At 38.7% G+C, this 18,777-nt stretch overlaps 1 protein-coding gene across 3 annotated transcripts in view; it reads right to left on the bottom strand.

Annotated features, from left to right (window-relative positions):
• LOC123750526 (methyltransferase-like protein 27) overlaps window positions 1-18,777 on the bottom strand; it is a 251,848-nt gene that overhangs the window by 161,438 nt on the left and 71,633 nt on the right. The window lies entirely within an intron of this gene.

Below are 18,777 nucleotides of genomic sequence, written 5' to 3'. Positions count from 1 at the left end.
AATTTTTGTTCCACAACCTTTAAAACTTTTTGTGGTTCTTATGGAATTCAACATAACTTCTCTAGTCCTTACCATCCTCAGAGTCAAGGGGGAATCGAGCGGTTCCATCAAACCTTAAAACAGATGTTAAAAGCAACCAGGGAAGATTCACCCAGACATTGGGATGACATTTTACCATTTGTACTATTTGCTGCCAGGGACGGGTTGCACACTGCCCTAGGGTGCTCCCCAGTTGATCTTGTGTTTGGACATCAGGTGAGGGAACCCTTAAAAATGTTGCAGGAGAAAATGTTGGGAGATGTAACAGCTAGGCAGAGTGAAAGATACCTGAAGGATGTGAAGAGCAAGCTGTCTCGAACGAATGAGTTGGCATTACAACATCTGGGCGATGCACAACAGATATAGAAGGTGCGGCATGATAAGCAGTTCAAGGCCAAACTCAGAGTTTTTGAATCAGGAGATTTAGTAATGCTCTTGAAGCCTCGTTTGGGAACTTCTATGTCACACAAATTTGGAGGACCTTATCGAGTGGTAAAACGTCTCGGTGAACTTACCTATAAAGTCTGTGACCCCAAACATAACCGTCAGTCAATGATTGTGCATGTGAATCGTTTGAAGGCTTATTGTGGGCCCAGTATTGTGGCTTGTTGTGTTAATGAGGAGGTAAACCCTGAGGAGATAATTGTTGTAGGGGAAGATGGTAATCCTCTTGTATCTAATTCCAGTTCCGGGGAAGAATTGTTGTGTCATTTGCAGGATAAACAGAGAGCAGAGTTCCAGGACCTTTTGAAGACGTTCTCCAACTTGTTTGGGGAGGTCCCCACTCAGACACCTCTCATTACTCATGATGTTCAACTGACAGAGGTAACTCCAATTCGGCTACACCCATATCGAGTGACCCCCGAGAAACGACGTATTATCCAGGAGGAAGTTGATTACCTTCTTCACCATGGTTTCATTCGACCCAGTCAGAGCACTTGGAGTTCACCGTGTTTAGTGGTACCAAAACCAGATGGAAAATGGCGGTTAGTAGTGGACTATAGGAAGTTAAGCAAGGTAACTGTAGTTGATGTATACCCACTACCTTCGCTAGAAGAATGCATTGATCCGATTGATCATGCTAAATATGTATCAAAACTAGACTTATCTAAGGGGTATCACCAGATACCACTTTCTATCTTTGCTAGGGAAGTGACAGCTTTTATCACCCCTGATGGAATATTTGAATTTAATGTGATGCCATTTGGACTGAGAAATGCCCCAGCAACTTTACAAAAGTTGATGAATTCTTTGTTAAAAGATGTGCCAGATTGTAGAGCATACTTAGATGATATTGTGATTTTTAGTAAGTGTTGGGAAGACCATATTTCTAGTTCGAAACAATTGTTTGCAGTGTTACGACATGCTAATCGAACTGTAAATGTAAATAAATGTAGCTGGGCTAAGGGAACAATAATTTACTTGGGACATGAGGTCGGACAAGGTAAGATAGTCCCGTTGCAAGACAAGATCCAGACAATCGTGGATTACCCAGTACTAACGAGCAAGAAATCTGTGCAGAGGTTTATTGGGATGTGTACATATTACAGAAGATATTGTAAGAATTTTTCAATTGTGGCTGCACCTATAACTAATATTCTTAGAAAGCAGGTAAAGTTCAAGTGGACACAGGAGTGTCAGACCTCTTTTCAGAAGATGAAAGGTCAAAAGTTGAAAGCTCTCAACGTCACCTGTATTAGCCAGTCCACAATTTGATAAGCTATTTATAATGCACATAGACACTTCGGATCTAGGAGCAGGTGCGGTTCTTTTCTAGGTAGGACCAGATGATTTAGAACACCCTGTATACTATTTTTCTCGTAAATTTGATAAGGCACAAACTAATTATTCCGTGGTAGAAAAGGAAGCTCTTTATTTGATTTTGGCGGTTAAGAGGTTTGAAACATACCTGTCAGGTGATCAAGTTGTCATATACACAGATCATAATCCCCTGACGTTCATAAACTCCATGAAATGTAAGAACCAAAGAATTCTTAGGCGGTCTTTGATTTTACAAGAGTTCAACATAGTAATTAGACATATCCCTGGAAGGCAAAATTTAATTACTGATGCCTTATCCAGAGGATTCCCCATTGCAGTGCCCTAATGTGAATTGTTCTATACATGAGGATGTCTTTACCTTTTGGTTATTTCATATGTTTAATTTAATTGATTGTTTTATACATTCATTTTGTATTGTTGGAGTACTCAATGCTATACTCTCATGTTGTCAAAAAATGAAATTAACCTTCAGTTAATTTCATTTTTCTTTAAGGACGGGGAGGGATGTTACGAATCCATATATTTGATTATAACATTTATCATGATAAATATGTATGTCCATTATTTCTTTCCTCAGATATTTAAATGAAACATTGTATCCAGTTGTGTTCCAGTATATATATGTTTGATTTAAATTTAGCATGCTGTAGTGTGCCTATATTTAATATTTTGTTAATGCTATTGCATGTTCAGTCCTGTGGGGGGAGACCGTGGCACCTTATGGGGGGATGACCATATTTGGAATGTACCAGTATGCGTGCAGTGTATCAAGCTAGCGTCACTGATTCACCCCTGTAATTATTCCTGTTTATTGATTGTACTTAATTTCTTATTTACACCTTAGCAGTGTTATATACATATAAGTCTAGTTATAATTATGTTCTTAAGTATTACTCTCTGATAGCAGAGTATCAAGAGGTTTCATGTGGGTTTTAGTTGGTAACTTGTTGACCCCATGTTGTGCATGCTCCAGGAACGCCAGTCGTGCGGGTGGAGCTGGCTGGCGTGGACATGTTGGGAGATAAGTCCGTGGTACCGGTTTATTGTTTAGTAAAATAACTAATTACCTGGTTAGACCATTATGTGCATACCCATCTATCAATTTCAGTTGTAAATAGTGATCAGTGCTTATATAATGATATTGTGTTATTGTATTCTGGTGCATTAATAAATAAATAAATAAATAAATAAATGTTTATTTAGGTAAGGTACATACATACAAGAGATTTTACAAAGATTGATGGATTTATAGATAGAGCTAGTGCATACAATGCCTAAAGCCACTATTACGCAAAGCGTTTCGGGCAGGTAAAACATTAATGACTAAAGCTTAACACTAATTGGGTATAAAGAATAAAATGTGTTGAGAACAAATAAAAATAGAGATAAAAGAGGGGGGGAACATGGCTGAAAAGCAGCACAAATACAATTAGGTCGACAAACAGCGTTGTTTAAAAAAAACCAGACATGGGTTGACAATTGAGGGGTAAGGTAGGTTACAGGGAATTTATTAGGTAGTGCTTCGTTTTTATCCTAAACTGGTTGAGAAAGGTACAGTCTTTAACATGGTTGGGAAGGTCATTCCACATTCTGGGTCCCTTGATTTGTAGAACATTTCTAGTTTGATTAAGTCGTACTCTTGGAATATCAAAACTGTATTTATTTCTGGTGTGGTGCTCATGGGTTCTGTTACAACCTTCTATGAAGCTTTTGAGGTCATGATTGGCATTACAGTTCAGCGTTTTATATATGTATTATATTCATGAGAGAATGTGCAGTAATTAAATATCTAACATATTCAGAGATTTGAGTAGGGGTACCGAGTGATGTCTGGGGCCAGAGTTGGAAATTGTCCTAATAGCAGCTTTGTGTTGAGTAATTAGAAGATGTAAATGATTTTGGGTAGTAGAACCCCAAGCACAAATACCATAGTTGAGATATGGATAGATAAGGGAGTAATAGAGTCACCAGGGCAGGGCGGGGTACATAATATCTGATCTTAGAGAGAATGCCAACAGTTTTTGAAACTTTTTTTGATATATTTAGAATGTGTCCCTGGAAATTCAGCTTGTGGTCAATGAGAACGCCAAGGAACTTGCTATCTAATTTGTTACAAATTTGGGTATTGTTTATTTTGAGATTTATTTGATTAGAGGATTTATTGCCAAACAGAATATAGAAAGTTTTGTCAATGTTAAGGGTGAGTTTGTTGGCAGTGAGCCAAAGATGGACTTTATTTAGCTCAGTATTTACTGTGGCAATTAGAGCAAGGGGGTCAGGACTGGAGTAAATGAAGGTTGTGTCGTCAGCCAATAGAATTGGTTTGAGGTGTTGGGAGGCATTTGGAAGGTCATTAATGTAGATGAGAAAGAGGAGGGGGCCAAGTATGCTGCCCTGAGGAACACCAATGTTGATGGGTAGGGTGGGAGAAATTGAATTATTCACAGAAACATACTGGAGCTTATCAGTAAGGTAAGATTTGAGGTATTGCAGGGAGTGTCCTCTGACTCCATAATGATGTAATTTAAGAAGAAGGTTTTGATGGTTGACAGTGTCAAAAACCTTACGCAGGTCCACAAATAACCCAACAGGGAACTCATTTTTATCAAGAGCTGTATGAATCAAGTTAATCATACTAATAAGTGCATCGTTAGTGCTTTTTTTGGGTCTGAAGCCATATTGACAAGAGCTAAGTATATTGTGTTTGGCTAGATAAGAGTAAAGCTGCTTGTAGATTAGTTTTTCAAATATTTTTGACAAGTTAGGCAGGATTGATATAGGTCTGTAGTTGTTAACATCTGTGAAATCACCACATTTGTGGACAGGAGCTACTCCCGCTTTTTTTAGAATATCTGGAAAGGTTTGGAGTTCAAGTGACTTGTTGAAGAGCAATGCAATAGCAGGGGCTAAAGATCTGGAGGCTTTTTTGTAAATTAAAGTTGGTATTTCCTCAAGGGCACTAGTATTGGTTTTAAGGGAAAGGATTATCTCATTGACGTCAATGGAATTAGTAGGCTTTAGGTACAGAGACTGTGGATAGTTACCTGTAAGATAGTCCTTAACATCAGTACTGGAAGATGGAATATCATTTGCAAGGGATGACCCAATGGAAGAGAAGAACCTGTTGAACTCAATAGCAGAATCAGAGGCTGAAAGCTGACCATCGTTATTCGACAGGAGTGTTGGTTTGTTATTTAAAATCTTCTTTGATCCCAATATGTGTGAAATTGTGCTCCAAGTTTTGTTAATGTTGCTCTTTATTTGGGTAAATTTATCTTCGTATTACTTAGTTTTGGCTCGTCTAATTATTGTAGATAGCAATAACGAGTAATTCTTTGAGAATTCTTTGGAGACGGTTCCTAACCTATACTTCTTCTCAAGGTCATGTTTTTATTAATGGATTTAAGTATTCCCTTTGTAAGCCAAGGATTGTTAAGCCTTTTGGTTGTGACTTGTTTTGTAAGCATAGGACAGTGGGTGTTATAAAGGCTAAGAGTTGTGTGAAGAAAAGATTGCACTGCTACGTTGATGTCCCATATGTTACCTAACTCGGACTCCCAGTTGACATTATCAGCAGCAGTTATAAAATTGTTTATAGCAGTTTCATTGTGCAGCCTAAAACTAAACTCTCTTGACTCAAGAGGTGGTTTGTAATGTTAGTTAAGAGAAATGTGGGGTAATGGTCTGTAGTGCTATCGGTGATTATACCTGAAGTAAGCGGAGAGGTTATGTTGGTCCAGATGTGATCTAGAGTCGTGGCAGTACTATCAGTGATTCTAGTAAGTTTAGTGATTAAGGGTATGAGGAAGCAGGAATTCATACAGTTAAGGAAGCTAACAGCAGTAGGGTGTTCAGGCTCGCAGAGGTCAATATTAAAGTCCCTTGCGATAATTATATTGTTTTTGTTCAGTCTGTTATTTAGTATTAGATTTCTAAGGTTTGTATTGAAATCGGACACATCAGTGTTAGGAATTCTATAGACTGCACCCACAGACAGGACAGACTCGGCACCCTTGACTCTGAAACTGGCGAAGATATACTCCCCACAGCAGTCTCCAGTTCTAATTATTTTTAAGCATGTTAGTTCTTGGTGGTAGTAAAGAACAGTGCCACCACCTCTCTGAATTTGACGACAGTTGTGAATTGCCGAGTAGTTAGGCATGTTAAAGAGTTGAGTAGTATCCTCTTTCAATCACGTTTCAGTAAGTATAATAAAAGAGAATTTGTTGTCAATAGTTTCAATCAAGGCACTAACATCATCGAAGTGTTTACCTAGGGATCTAACGTTCAAGTTGATTACAGAGATATTGTGATTATCTGTTAATACATTGTTTACATCATGTGCTGTAAAATATCTGCAATTTTGATCATTAAAGTGATGATTGTCATAGATAGTGGATAAGAGGTTTAGTTCTGGGTCTATACTTGTCTGCATAAAAAGGCTGGTTGCAGGAAAACAAGGCAAGAATGGCAATTAGAAAATAGAAAAGAAAGAAAAAATTGAATAAAAATTCTAAAGTAATATAAACTTAATGGTAAATTAAGTAATAAAAACTTAATGGGAACTAGGAATGTAAAAAATGAACTAGAATAATTAATAACAATAGATGACCAAAAAAGACAAAAAGCAATTATGAAATCTGTAAAATGAAAAGCTTGCTTACTATTGCTATTATAAGTACACTATAGTTGAATACTAAAGTTACACTAAAACAAAATGAGGTAGTTTAAGTAGAGCTACACTCAGGAACACTGGATAATGAAGTTAATACTAGAGGACACAGACAAAGCCAGTGTACTATGGAACATGGGAGTAAAAAGAAAAAAGACAATTACAAAGATGACAATATTTTTTTTTAACTAAAGTTAAAACCTTTTGAAAGGAAAGGCAGAGCTAAAGTACACAATGGTAGTTTAATGAGATTATAATTTGAATTCAGGCTATACAGCAGCTATCCCACAGTCACTGAGGAAAGAATTAAGGTGAGCTTCAGTGGTTATTGAATAGGTTTTTCCAGTGTCGGTCCTCCTAGCTATAATTTTACCATCTCGCACAAAACAGTGTTTAATTATAGGGGAATTTTTGCAGAAACCACGCAGTTTAAAAAAGAGATTTTGCCTGAACCTGGTCAGACATTCGTTCACATAAACAGTGGATTTACTAGCGACTGCAGATGAGATAAGATCAGACTTGCGGGAGCAGCTATCTAGTTTTATTCGTATTCTCCTGTTATTTGTACCAGATGATTTGGTACCCACTCTATAAGCTGATTTGATGTCATTTTTTTGGATTGAATACCTTAACTTATCCTGCAATACCTTGATCACGATGGCAGCACAGTCTTCTCCATCAGTTTCATGGGGAAAATCACGTGAAGAGATAATTACAGACTCAAGTAGTTTATGTTGGTCTGTCTCGTCTTGGGTAACAGTATGTTGCTGTTGTAGGTTGTTCAGATGGTTCTCAAACTGTTGCAATATTTCTTCCTGTTTTCTAGTGGTTTCATCTGGATTAAAGTTAGTAACTGTGTTCTTGAGTAGGTTCAATTCTTGTTCGAGGTGGACGACTTTGGTAGATAGATCTTGATTGTTCTTGAGTAAGGCTTCAGTTTCATTCTGCAAAGATAATAATGAACCTTGCAGGTTCATTATTCAGGCCGACTGCTCTTTGATTACTGACATTTGATCTTCATGTAATATTTCTGGCTGCCTGTATTTCCATTTATATATTTGAATGTTCTTTGTTACCATTACTTTAAGTATATTGCTTTGTTGAGTAAGCAGTTGAGTTATTTACCCTAAACACTTTTTGTAGGCAAGGTCGTATTATTATATATTTTTTAACAACTGCAACAGAGGAACCATATCCAGAGGTCATGGGTCGTAACACACGGTACTAAGATTTGTACAAATTCAGTCTACACCATTAGCTGCATTAATAGGTAGGATTATTACTTAACTAGTACTGTTAGACAGTACTGGTGTATTATTATTTATGTAGTGCTGACCCAAATTAGGGTGGGATATAAACCATTTATTGTGTAATTATATTTTATTACATATTTCTATGTTCATCTTTGAGTGTTACTGAAAGTGTCACTACCCATCCAAGGCTGATTTTGAGGGGCTAAGCTGAGGAACTCCTGTAGTGATACCAAAGTACCACTCAAATCTTAGTTGCTTACTATTAGGTAGGTAGCTAACCTCCAAATGAGGTAAATTACAATCAGCCTCAAAGAAATATCAGGCTGTCAATAATTATACCTGCTCTACATATATGAGCAAGTACCATAGCTGTCCAAGTACCTATATAACCCCTATAAGGTTCAAACTCACAGCCAGAATGTCTATTCTAGAAAAAACTAGAAGAACCTTGAAAGGTTTTCAAAATCACTTATGAAGACTACTTGACAAATGTGACAACTGTTTAGAAACTGATTCATTTGACATCTTCAGGCTAATAATTTCCAAGAAGGTGGCTAGCCAAAAATATGACTAAGTAAATGATACAATAGAGTCTTATAGGAACATACTCCTTTTCAGTACTACTTTTCACCAAGCTAGTCGTGGTGCAGTGGACTAGAGCTCGCCTGGGAACACCCAGGGCGAAGGTTCGAACCCCCCTCATCATGGCGAACCCTGTTTTTTAGGGGAGCCGGTCGGCCGAGCGGACAGCACGCTGGACTTGTGATCCTGTGGTCCTGGGTACGATCCCAGGCGCCGGCGAGAAACAATGGGCAGAGTTTCTTTCACCCTATACCCCTGTTACCTAGCAGTAAAATAGGTACCTGGGTGTTAGTCAGCTGTCACGGGCTGCTTCCTGGGGGTGGAGGCCTGGTCGAAGACCGGGCCGCGGGGACACTAAAGCCCCGAAATCATCTCAAGATAACTTACCCAGACGAATTGAGTCCGATAGAATCTGACCTTGCCGACTATGAAGATATAATTCAAGACAAGTTAGATCAATATAACAAAGTGCTTGCGACACAAAATGTTCCTGAGTGGATAGAACATTTTTATAGTAGACCTACACCCGAGCAAGCACCCAGCTCAGATGAAATACAAGAGCTACCTCAAAATGAGGAGATTCCTCTAATCAATACTGATCACTACACAGGATCAACAACTGAAGTTCAACCTTCATTTTCTACAATTTCATCTAATACAACTTCAAGTAATAATTCATTTACAGAGTCTGATAAATTTTTAGACAGCTCTTCTCAATGTTCCCTGGATTCTATAAATTCAATGCATGAGGTTACTGAATTAACCAGCTTCTCACAGGAACCCAGAGAAATAAGTGAAGCTGCAGATGAAGCTCCCAGTGAAGCTGCAACAGTCAGTGAATCTGAACCAGAAAATGAAAGGGCTGAAGTTGCAGCAGCAGCTGAAGCTGTAATTAAAGCTGAGGCTAAGCAAGAAGCCTTAAGCAACACAGGTAATAGTCATAATTACCCTAACCAGCCTTCTAGAGCAAGTGCTAACAATGAGAAGACTGTTATAAATCTTGTACATCAATTACCAGATTTAGCTCCACCAGAACAATCAGTTGACTCCTTACAAGCCTTTAGTTTTCGGTTTGAGTCACTGTTAAATTTCTTCAGTAAAGAGGTGGATCACCCAACTGCTGAGTGGATGACTAAAATTATCATCCAGAGAAAATTGTCTGGTGAGACTCTCAATAAATTATATTTATACCAGAATGGTAATGTCCTGTCAATGCAGGATATATTCGCAAGTTTGCGCAATTTAATTAATCAATTAGCAAGCTAAGCACGTAATGCCTCTTCTGAATGCACATAAACTGTACCCACATCCGTTTCCTTACTTGAAACTCCTAAAGTGACACTGTCACTAGGTAATAAGGTTATTAATAATCAATGTAATAACAACAGGTCAAATACTGATTCATCAGTAAGACCTAAGAGCCCCACAAGTGCTCCTAAGAGACCTAAGAGTCCAATAAGTACTCCCTAGAGCCTAGGTACCCCACAAGGGGGAGTATTAAGTCCCACCTTATTCAATGTATTAATGAACAGATTAGCATCAGAGATGTATCCTCCAGGGGTCACGACGATCATATATGCTGATGACATTCTTATACAAGGCACTTCTGGGAACAAAATTCAAACTGCTCTTAACATACTTGGTACAACCTGTCACAAGTTAGGCTTAGTTATAAATGCAGATAAAACCAAATACGAGTTTAGGAAACGAAGAAATATAACACTTACTCTAAATGGTGTGGAACTGAGCCGTGTTCAGAAGTACAAGTATCTGGGCATGTATGTTGGATACACATGTGAGAGTAAAAATGCTGAAATAAATCATATCAGCACCTTATGTAAAGCCCGTCTGCATCCTCTGAAAGGACTGGCTTTTTCTGGTAAAGGTGTTGGGGTACCTATCTTGCGGATGTTATACATAAGTACTGTTCGGTCCCTGATAGACTACGCAGCACCCGTATTGTCTTACACAGGCCAAGGCAGAATTAAAAAAATAGAGCTGATACAGAACGAGGCTATGAGGATTATTCTTGGATGTCAAAGAAATGCAATGATTGAAATAATGAGAATGGAATTAAATTTACAGAGTGTGTGTGATAGAGTCCATGACATTAACACTAGAGTATCTATTCGTTTCATGCGGAGAAAAGGAGGGGATAAGCTGTTTGAGAGCGTTCAGACCTGCTTGAGTGACGTACACACTTCCAGGAAACTGAGGGAGACACGCTACACGAGGGGATTAGCTCATGACCTCAGGGAATACGACGTACTTGACTGCTGTAAACCCTCTCGACAGTGTAATATGTCTGCTCCCTGGAAAGTACAGAAAATAGACGTCGAAATTGTACCCCTCAAGGTGAAAAATATTCATCATGAACCGGGACAATTACGGTGTTTGTATGGAAGCATGATATCTCGGTTACCAAGAGGCAACAGTTTACATGTATATTGCGACGGGTCGGTGGCGGAGGATGGCAGGGCAGGGTGTGGTGTCCTAATAAGGGAATATACGGAGTTTGGGACTGTGGACAGGATAATTGAACTCCGGCTTAGTAATTATATATCATCGACACAAGCTGAACTGCAGGCCATTCTGGCGTGTTTGGAGGAAGTACGTCATGACGACAAAAATGTTTTTGTATTTGTCGATAGCCGAGGAGCACTGGAGTCCTTAAACAGTCGAAACCGTCTTCATGTCCATAGTTGAGGACTGTAAGAGAAGAATAACTGAGATACAGCTGAAAGGTCATAGTGTGAAATTCATGTGGATTCCATCTCATGTTGGAATAGTGCTCAACGAGGTGGCAGATGACTTGGCCAAACGTGCCACATCAAAACCACAAGTTGACATTGAATGTGAATTCACAATGAGACAAATAAGAAGCAAAATCAGAAATATTCAGGCACAGGCAGGAGGGGAGAGGAGAGAGATAATGTATGAGAGAAGTCAAACCATGCAACACTACATGTATGTGAGTCAAAACACCCATTTCACTTATGGTAAAAGGAGAAATGCTTGGAGTGACTCTGTGTACATGCGGCTCAGGCTTGGGTACAAATATTACTGGGAATATGGGATAGGTGTTCATGATAATGACACGAGGTGTAAACTATGTGGTATGTTAAGGTCTCACACCCTGGCCCATTATGTTCTTGATTGTCCGTTGATTAATGTATATAGAAACACTGAGATAAGGACTGTTCCTGAACAAATAACCTGGATGTGTCACAACGGAAAGGTTGATGATATTCTTGAGAGATATAAGAATTTTGCACCAAGACTGTAATATTTTGTTGAATTATCTGCATGTCTCTTGCAAATTGTCTATACAGTATACCTAGGTCATAAAAGTATTTGTGTGTACGTCTGATACCATACTACTTGTGTAAAGGAGGAAATGTATATGTTTATCTCTCAGAATGTTTGGTAATATGTTTATTGTTTGTGATGTGTGTCTATGTATGTATTAACACGTTGTACTAAACGGGGTGAGAATAGCTTGAGCTACCTCATCCCTTTGTGTGTATTTTACCTCAATAAACTTATTTCAATTTCAATTTCAATTTCCTAGAGCCCAATAATTGCTCCCCAGAGTACAAGTACTCACAAGAAAATAAGTAACAAGCAAATGCAAGCAGCAAAACCATCACAACCTGTAGTTACAGTTTCACCTAAACAGGTGACCCTTAAACGAGCTGTAGAATGGGGTTTATGTTTGTTTTGCAATCAAAAACATTCTCTGTACAAATGTACTAATTACTCAAATAGAGACACACGAGTCAGACGACTCAAACAGTTACACAAATGTACTAGGTGTCTTAAATCACATAATGTTAACAGCTGTGACACTCCACTGAACAGCTGCAATAGGTGTAGAAGGGGCAAGCATCATGCTGCACTATGCAAATTTGTCAAAGCAAATTATATTAGTCCTAGAATGGGAAGTAGAAAATCTACACCTGTACAGTGCTGCAAGGTGCGAGATGTGTGCAGCGTAATTTCACCAGCATCTCAAGTGGATGCAACCTTGCCCACTGCCCAACTCCAAGTAAAGAACAACGGGACCAAGATCACCACTCGTGGACTATTTGATTAGGAAACCCAGAGAACTTTCATTACTCAGAAAGCAGCAGAGGCACTCAATTTACAACCAATCAGACAGGTAAAATTAAACCTGTCAGGGTTTATGATAAATCGAGGACCCCAAGAATACTCAGTAGTTCAACCTCTTGTACGTCTAGGTAGTCATGTCAAGGCTATCCAAGCCATTGTTGTAGATCAAATACCGTTTGACCTAAATATTAAGGGTCTCGGGTACACAGCCCACTTCCTGCAGGAACGGGAAATTAATTTGGCTGACAACAAGTTAACGTCTGACTGCCTTAACAATGTAAATGTACTAGTTGGAGCAGACTACTATTGCCAGTTCATCACTGGACATGTTAAACGATTGGGCATGAATATGCTCTAATCTGCAGGTGGCTACTTACTGACCTACCTTGAGGTTACCTTGAGGTGCTTCCGGGGCTTAGCGTCCCCGCGGCCCGGTCGTCGACCAGGCCTCCTGGTTGCTGGACTGATCAACCAGGCTGTTGGACGCGGCTGCTCGCAGCCTGACGTATGAGTCACAGCCTGGTTGATCAGGTATCCTTTGGAGGTGCTTATCCAGTTCTCTCTTGAACACTGTGAGGGGTCGGCCAGTTATGCCCGACAGGTTATGACAGGTAAACTTTTAAACCCGAAGAAGCCTATGCCTGCCAACAATAATAAATTAGTCAGCAGTAAATCAATTCTCCAGCAACAAGCTGAATGAGAAACCCAGCTGAGTAATAAATCCAGATTGAATGTAGTACAATTAGTATTCGCCGAGATGTTTCATAGCTCTCAGTGGAAAATCAGTGGTCCGTACCTAAACGAGTACATGTCACAGCGACCAAGCCATTGAAGGGGGCATAATCTGGTTAAATTAAAAGTTGTTCAATTTGCTTATAAATTTATTTATGAAATGGTTATAGAAAGGGCTGCAACTGGTCCAAGTTTCACCATCACACCCTAAACAGAAAAGGAGAAAAAAATACACAACGTATTATGCAACGAATGTTCAACATTCTCAAATAATCTCAGGGAACATTGAAGACCAAGGCCATTGAATACCTGGGGTACCATATTTCAGGTAAGGGCTTTACTCCTTCTCACAAAAATGTAGACACAATAGTAGATGCCCCAGCCCCAACATCAGTTGGGGAAGTACAGTCTTTTGTTGGGATGGTTACATATTTTTGTAAGTTCGTAAACAACTTTTCAACAAAATTAGCACCCTTGTATGAATTGTTGAAAAAAGGGGCTAGATTTAAGTGGGCAGCAAGGGAGGAAAATGCCTTCAGGAATATTAAGCAGGAATTGATCAATTCTCCAGTGCTCACTAATTTTACTGGTAGACTCCCGTTAAAACTGGAGGTAGATGCTTCCTCAGTAGGAGTGGGTTGTGTATTTTACAGGAAGTAGATGGTCAGGATAAAGTAGTATATTTTGCTAGCAAGAAATTATCTCCTGCGGAACAGAATTATTCTCAGTTAGATAAAGAAGCCTTAGCTTTGGTATATGGTGTAAAAAAACAGGTATTTTCTGCTGGGGAGGAAATTTCTTGCTAAAACAGACCATAAACCCCTGCTAGGCTTGTTCGGCAGAGGTAAGCAGATTCCAGTTAATGCCAATGCTAGAATTCAAAGATGGGCATTACTACTCTCGCAGTTTGAGTATGATTTAGAGTTTAAGCCAGACAAGGATAATGTAGTAGCTGATGCATTAAGTAGATTGCCTGTGACAGAAGAATTAAATTCCAGTATTCCAGTGGAGTATGTTAACCTGGTGGAATCTATGTATTTTGAGGATATTTCATTCCAGTCTATTAGGAAGGCAGAGATCCCAAATTAAATCTGTTGATGAAATATGTCAAATATGATTGGAATGATAATTTATTATTGTCAGAGTATGCTGCAGTAAAGGCTGACCTTAGTATTCACCAGGATGTACTCTTGTATAGGAATAGAGTGGTGGTGCCTGGGGAACTGAGATGCAAGATTGTGGAGCAGCTGCATGTAGGCCATAAGGGCATAAATGCTATGAAAGCAGAAGCTAGAAGTTGGGTTTGGTGGCCAAATATAGATCAGGATATTGCTGAGGTAACAAAAAATTATCATATTTGCTTTAAGAATTATCAGAAACCCCAGGCCCCAGTACTTTCTTGGCCATGCACTGGAAAACCCTGGTCTAGACTTCATATAGGTTATGTGGGACCTATGGATAACAAATATTACCTAGTGGTGGTGGATTCATACACAAAATATCTGGGTGTTCATGTGTGTAATTCCACCACATCATCTATTACTTGTGAATTACTAAGGAAAACATTTTGTAATTTTGGATTACCAGACATGGTTGTCTCAGACAATGCTCCTTATTTTGTTTCTGTGGAAATTGAGGATTTTTTCGAAAAAAGGGTATTAAACATGTAACACCTGCCCCCTATAATCCTTCTTCAAATGGTCTAGCAGAGAGAGATCCTTGAAAGAAGGGTTAAAACGGTTTACGGAAGGTACTATTAATACTAGGCTTTGTAGATTTTTATATAATCAAAGGAAAACTGTTAATTCTACTACTGGTAAATCTCCTTCTGAATTACTGTTTAATAGGCACTTTAAAGTGCACATGGAAGCAGTAAAGACAGATTCCTATAAAGAGAAATCGGTAACTAGCTTGGCCTGTCAGATTGCTTAGGGAGAGGAATTGTTGTTTAACGAGGGAGATGCCGTATATGCAAGGAATTTTGGAATGAGGATGCCTTGGGTTGAAGGAAAAATTAGGGAAGTCTTGGGCCGCAGGAATTTCAGTGCAAGTTCAGAGTTTAGGGAACATTAATTGGAAAAGGCATGCAGATCAGCTCATGCCAAGGTTTCAGGGAATTTTGAAGACCCTTCAGGTGGAGGTGGGGCAACTAGTGATATCCATCCTAATAATGAAAGGGTAGCAGCACCTGCAGGAGACCGGGAGGCAGAGCAAGCCGCAGTAGAGGGTAATGGGGATACAGTTAACCCTATGGACTCTACAGAGAGTAATTCAGAAGAATATTTCCCAGAAGTAACAGGTCAGGACTCTCTGTTGAGAAAATCAGGAAGAGTCATACGACCGCCTGATAGACTTAACCTGTAGGGGTAGAGTTTATTTAAAAGGCGAGGAATGTTGGGATTGAGTACTACAGATGTTGGAGGTAGCATGTTTTGAGCAGATGCTCTTTTGTTTATGATCTTGTTAATAATATTTCATGTACCTGATAATTGTTTTGTTGTTGTTGTTATTGGTTGAGAATAAAACCATGTGGACGAAGATTGTTTCTCTTCAGCCTTCAACATAACATATATAGTTCAGTTAATTACTCTTTCTTTTTAAACTTATTGTTCTTTATGGAGAAAATAACCATTTTGCATGCTTATGCGTAATGAGCTCGGGTATTTAACTAAATTAATTATTCCAGTAAAATATTACTGTGACGTAAAGTAAAAACACGTTAACCTTTCTCGTTCAATTTGTGCAATGTTAATTAGATCAATTGCCTTACGAGAAAGGGTATTGTTATTCAATATTTATTGGTGATTATAGTTTAGATTTTACTCCTTCTGATCCCCAAATAATGAATAATAAACCGAAATGGTTTACGTCCGAGATCGCTATGAGCGTCTCTGCGCATGCGAGACCGAGTGTGGTGGGAGGAAGGAGGCGTGATTCAAACACAATGGGTTGCGGGGTGCACACCTGCCTCCACAGACGGCAGCTATTTAATACCACCACGTGGTCTACAGTACTCAACTGTTTAATTACGCGTATTATAGTCCCAGCCCGTAATCACATGTACACAGCAGTGAACATCAGGGACTGGCAGACGCTATATCGGCAGACCTTAGTGTTCTCACACGCTCACGTTAAGTATACTTTTCTAGTTTGGTGCATTATTCAAGATTGTGTATTTGTGGATAGCCTGTTGTTATGTTACGAGAAGATTAATAACCCAATGTTAGTTGATGCTCCCCTTTTATTCCAATCTCAATGAATATTGGTATAATTCATAGCCCAATCAAATGCTACTCAAATTTCCCTGATTGCAGCATGTAGACGAGGATGTCCCAAGTTTCTTCTTTCACCTACGATGTTCACCACTAGTGTTTCTTCTTTATTGGGACCTTGTGATCACGAAAACGAGTAACGAAACGGACTTAATGAAGTCGTCTTACAGCTAAGACAAATAATGTTTCGTAGAAATTTTGAGTAAGGCTATTATTAATTTATATATATATATATATATATATATATATATATATATATATATATATATATATATATATATATATATATATTTATATGTAGGATGGTCATGAGGAATAATATAACGCAATAATTTACTGCTCAGTACTCAATGAGTACATTTATTATATCTTAGGATTTAATAATCTTACAATATATTGATTATTAATATAATCATAGTTATTTTAAATCTACATTCTAGTTCAGAATTTGCCATTTTACTAACCCTTTAATGAACTAGTGACGAACCACACTGGTTCCTAGATATATATGAACTTCTAGAAATAACACCCCCCCCCCTCATGTTGATATTTGAGTCTTTTAACTTTAATCAATTAAAAATGCAGTCCATTCATTTTCTTTAAGTGATTGTTAAATACTACACGTACTAGTGGCTGTACAAGAATGTAACAACTCTTGTATATATCCCCCCAAAAAAATAAGTTACCATACATAGGCATGGTTCTAAAGTGTCAATCTTATAATCACTTTTATTTGTTTTCCCTCTTTTTCTCGGAAGTGGGTGGTCCTTCTATTTATATTAATCATCATAATTAAATAATTCTATATTTGAGTCAAAGCCCCAGATACCCAACACCCAGCTACAGCAGCATGTATACAATACTATCCCTGCTACAGCAGCATGTATACAATACTATCCCTGCTACAGCAGCATGTATACAATACTATCCCTGCTACAGCAGCATGTATACAATACTATCCCTGCTACAGCAGCATGTATACAATACTATCCCTGCTACAGCAGCATGTATACAATACTATCCCTGCTACAGCAGCATGTATACAATACTATCCCTGCTACAGCAGCATGTATACAATACTATCCCTGCTACAGCAGCATGTATACAATACTATCCCTGCTACAGCAGCATGTATACAATACTATCCCTGCTACAGCAGCATGTATACAATACTATCCCTGCTACAGCAGCATGTATACAATACTATCCCTGCTACAGCAGCATGTATACAATACTATCCCTGCTACAGCAGCATGTATACAATACTATCCCTGCTACAGCAGCACGTATACAATACTATCCCTGCTACAGCAGCACGTATACAATACTATCCCTGCTACAGCAGCATGTATACAATACTATCCCTGCTACAGCAGCATGTATACAATACTATCCCTGCTACAGCAGCATGTATACAATACTATCCCTGCTACAGCAGCATGTATACAATACTATCCCTGCTACATCAACATGTATACAATACTATCCCTGCTACAGCAGCATGTATACAATACTATCCCTGCTACAGCAGCATGTATACAATACTATTCCTGCTACAGCAGCATGTATACAATACTATCCCTGCTACAGCAGCATGTATACAGTACTATCCCTGTTACAGCAGCATGTATACAATACTATCCCTGCTACAGCAGCATGTATACAATACTATCCCTGCTACAGCAGCATGTATACAATACTATTCCTGCTACAGCAGCATGTATACAATACTATCCCTGCTACAGCAGCATGTATACAATACTATCCCTGCTACAGCAGCATGTATACAATACTATCCCTGCTACAGCAGCATGTATACAATACTATCCCTGCTACAGCAGCATGTATACAATACTATTCCTGCTACAGCAGCATGTATACAATACTATCCCTGCTACAGCAGCTTGTAATACAAGCAAACACGTTACATACGACATAAGTGTAAACTGTTATAGAATTGTTCTGCGAAGTTTACTCTTAAAACTGTAATGTCAAAAGGTAAACTGATGACAAAATGAAGTCAGTGAACTATTTATAAGTTGGTTCAAATCAATGTGAGATTTATCATGTTCAAGTATGATGTTATGGGTCCTAGACAACGTGTATGATGTTATTGGTCCTAGACAACGTTTATGATGTTATGGGTCCTAGACAACGTGTATGATGTTATGGGTCCTAGACAACGTGTATGATGTTATGGGTCCTAGACAACCTGTATAATGTTAGGGGTCCTAGACAACGGGTATGATGTTATGGGTCCTAGACAACGTGTATAATGTTAAGGGTCCAGACAACGTGTATAATGTTATGGGTCCTAGACAACGTGTATAAT

Source organism: Procambarus clarkii, chromosome 72, assembly GCF_040958095.1.
Source record: "Procambarus clarkii isolate CNS0578487 chromosome 72, FALCON_Pclarkii_2.0, whole genome shotgun sequence".
In the NCBI taxonomy this organism is placed as follows: Eukaryota; Metazoa; Arthropoda; class Malacostraca; order Decapoda; family Cambaridae; genus Procambarus; species Procambarus clarkii.
The sequence above is the reverse complement of the archived record's forward strand: the minus strand, read 5'-3'. Positions and strand labels throughout refer to the sequence as shown.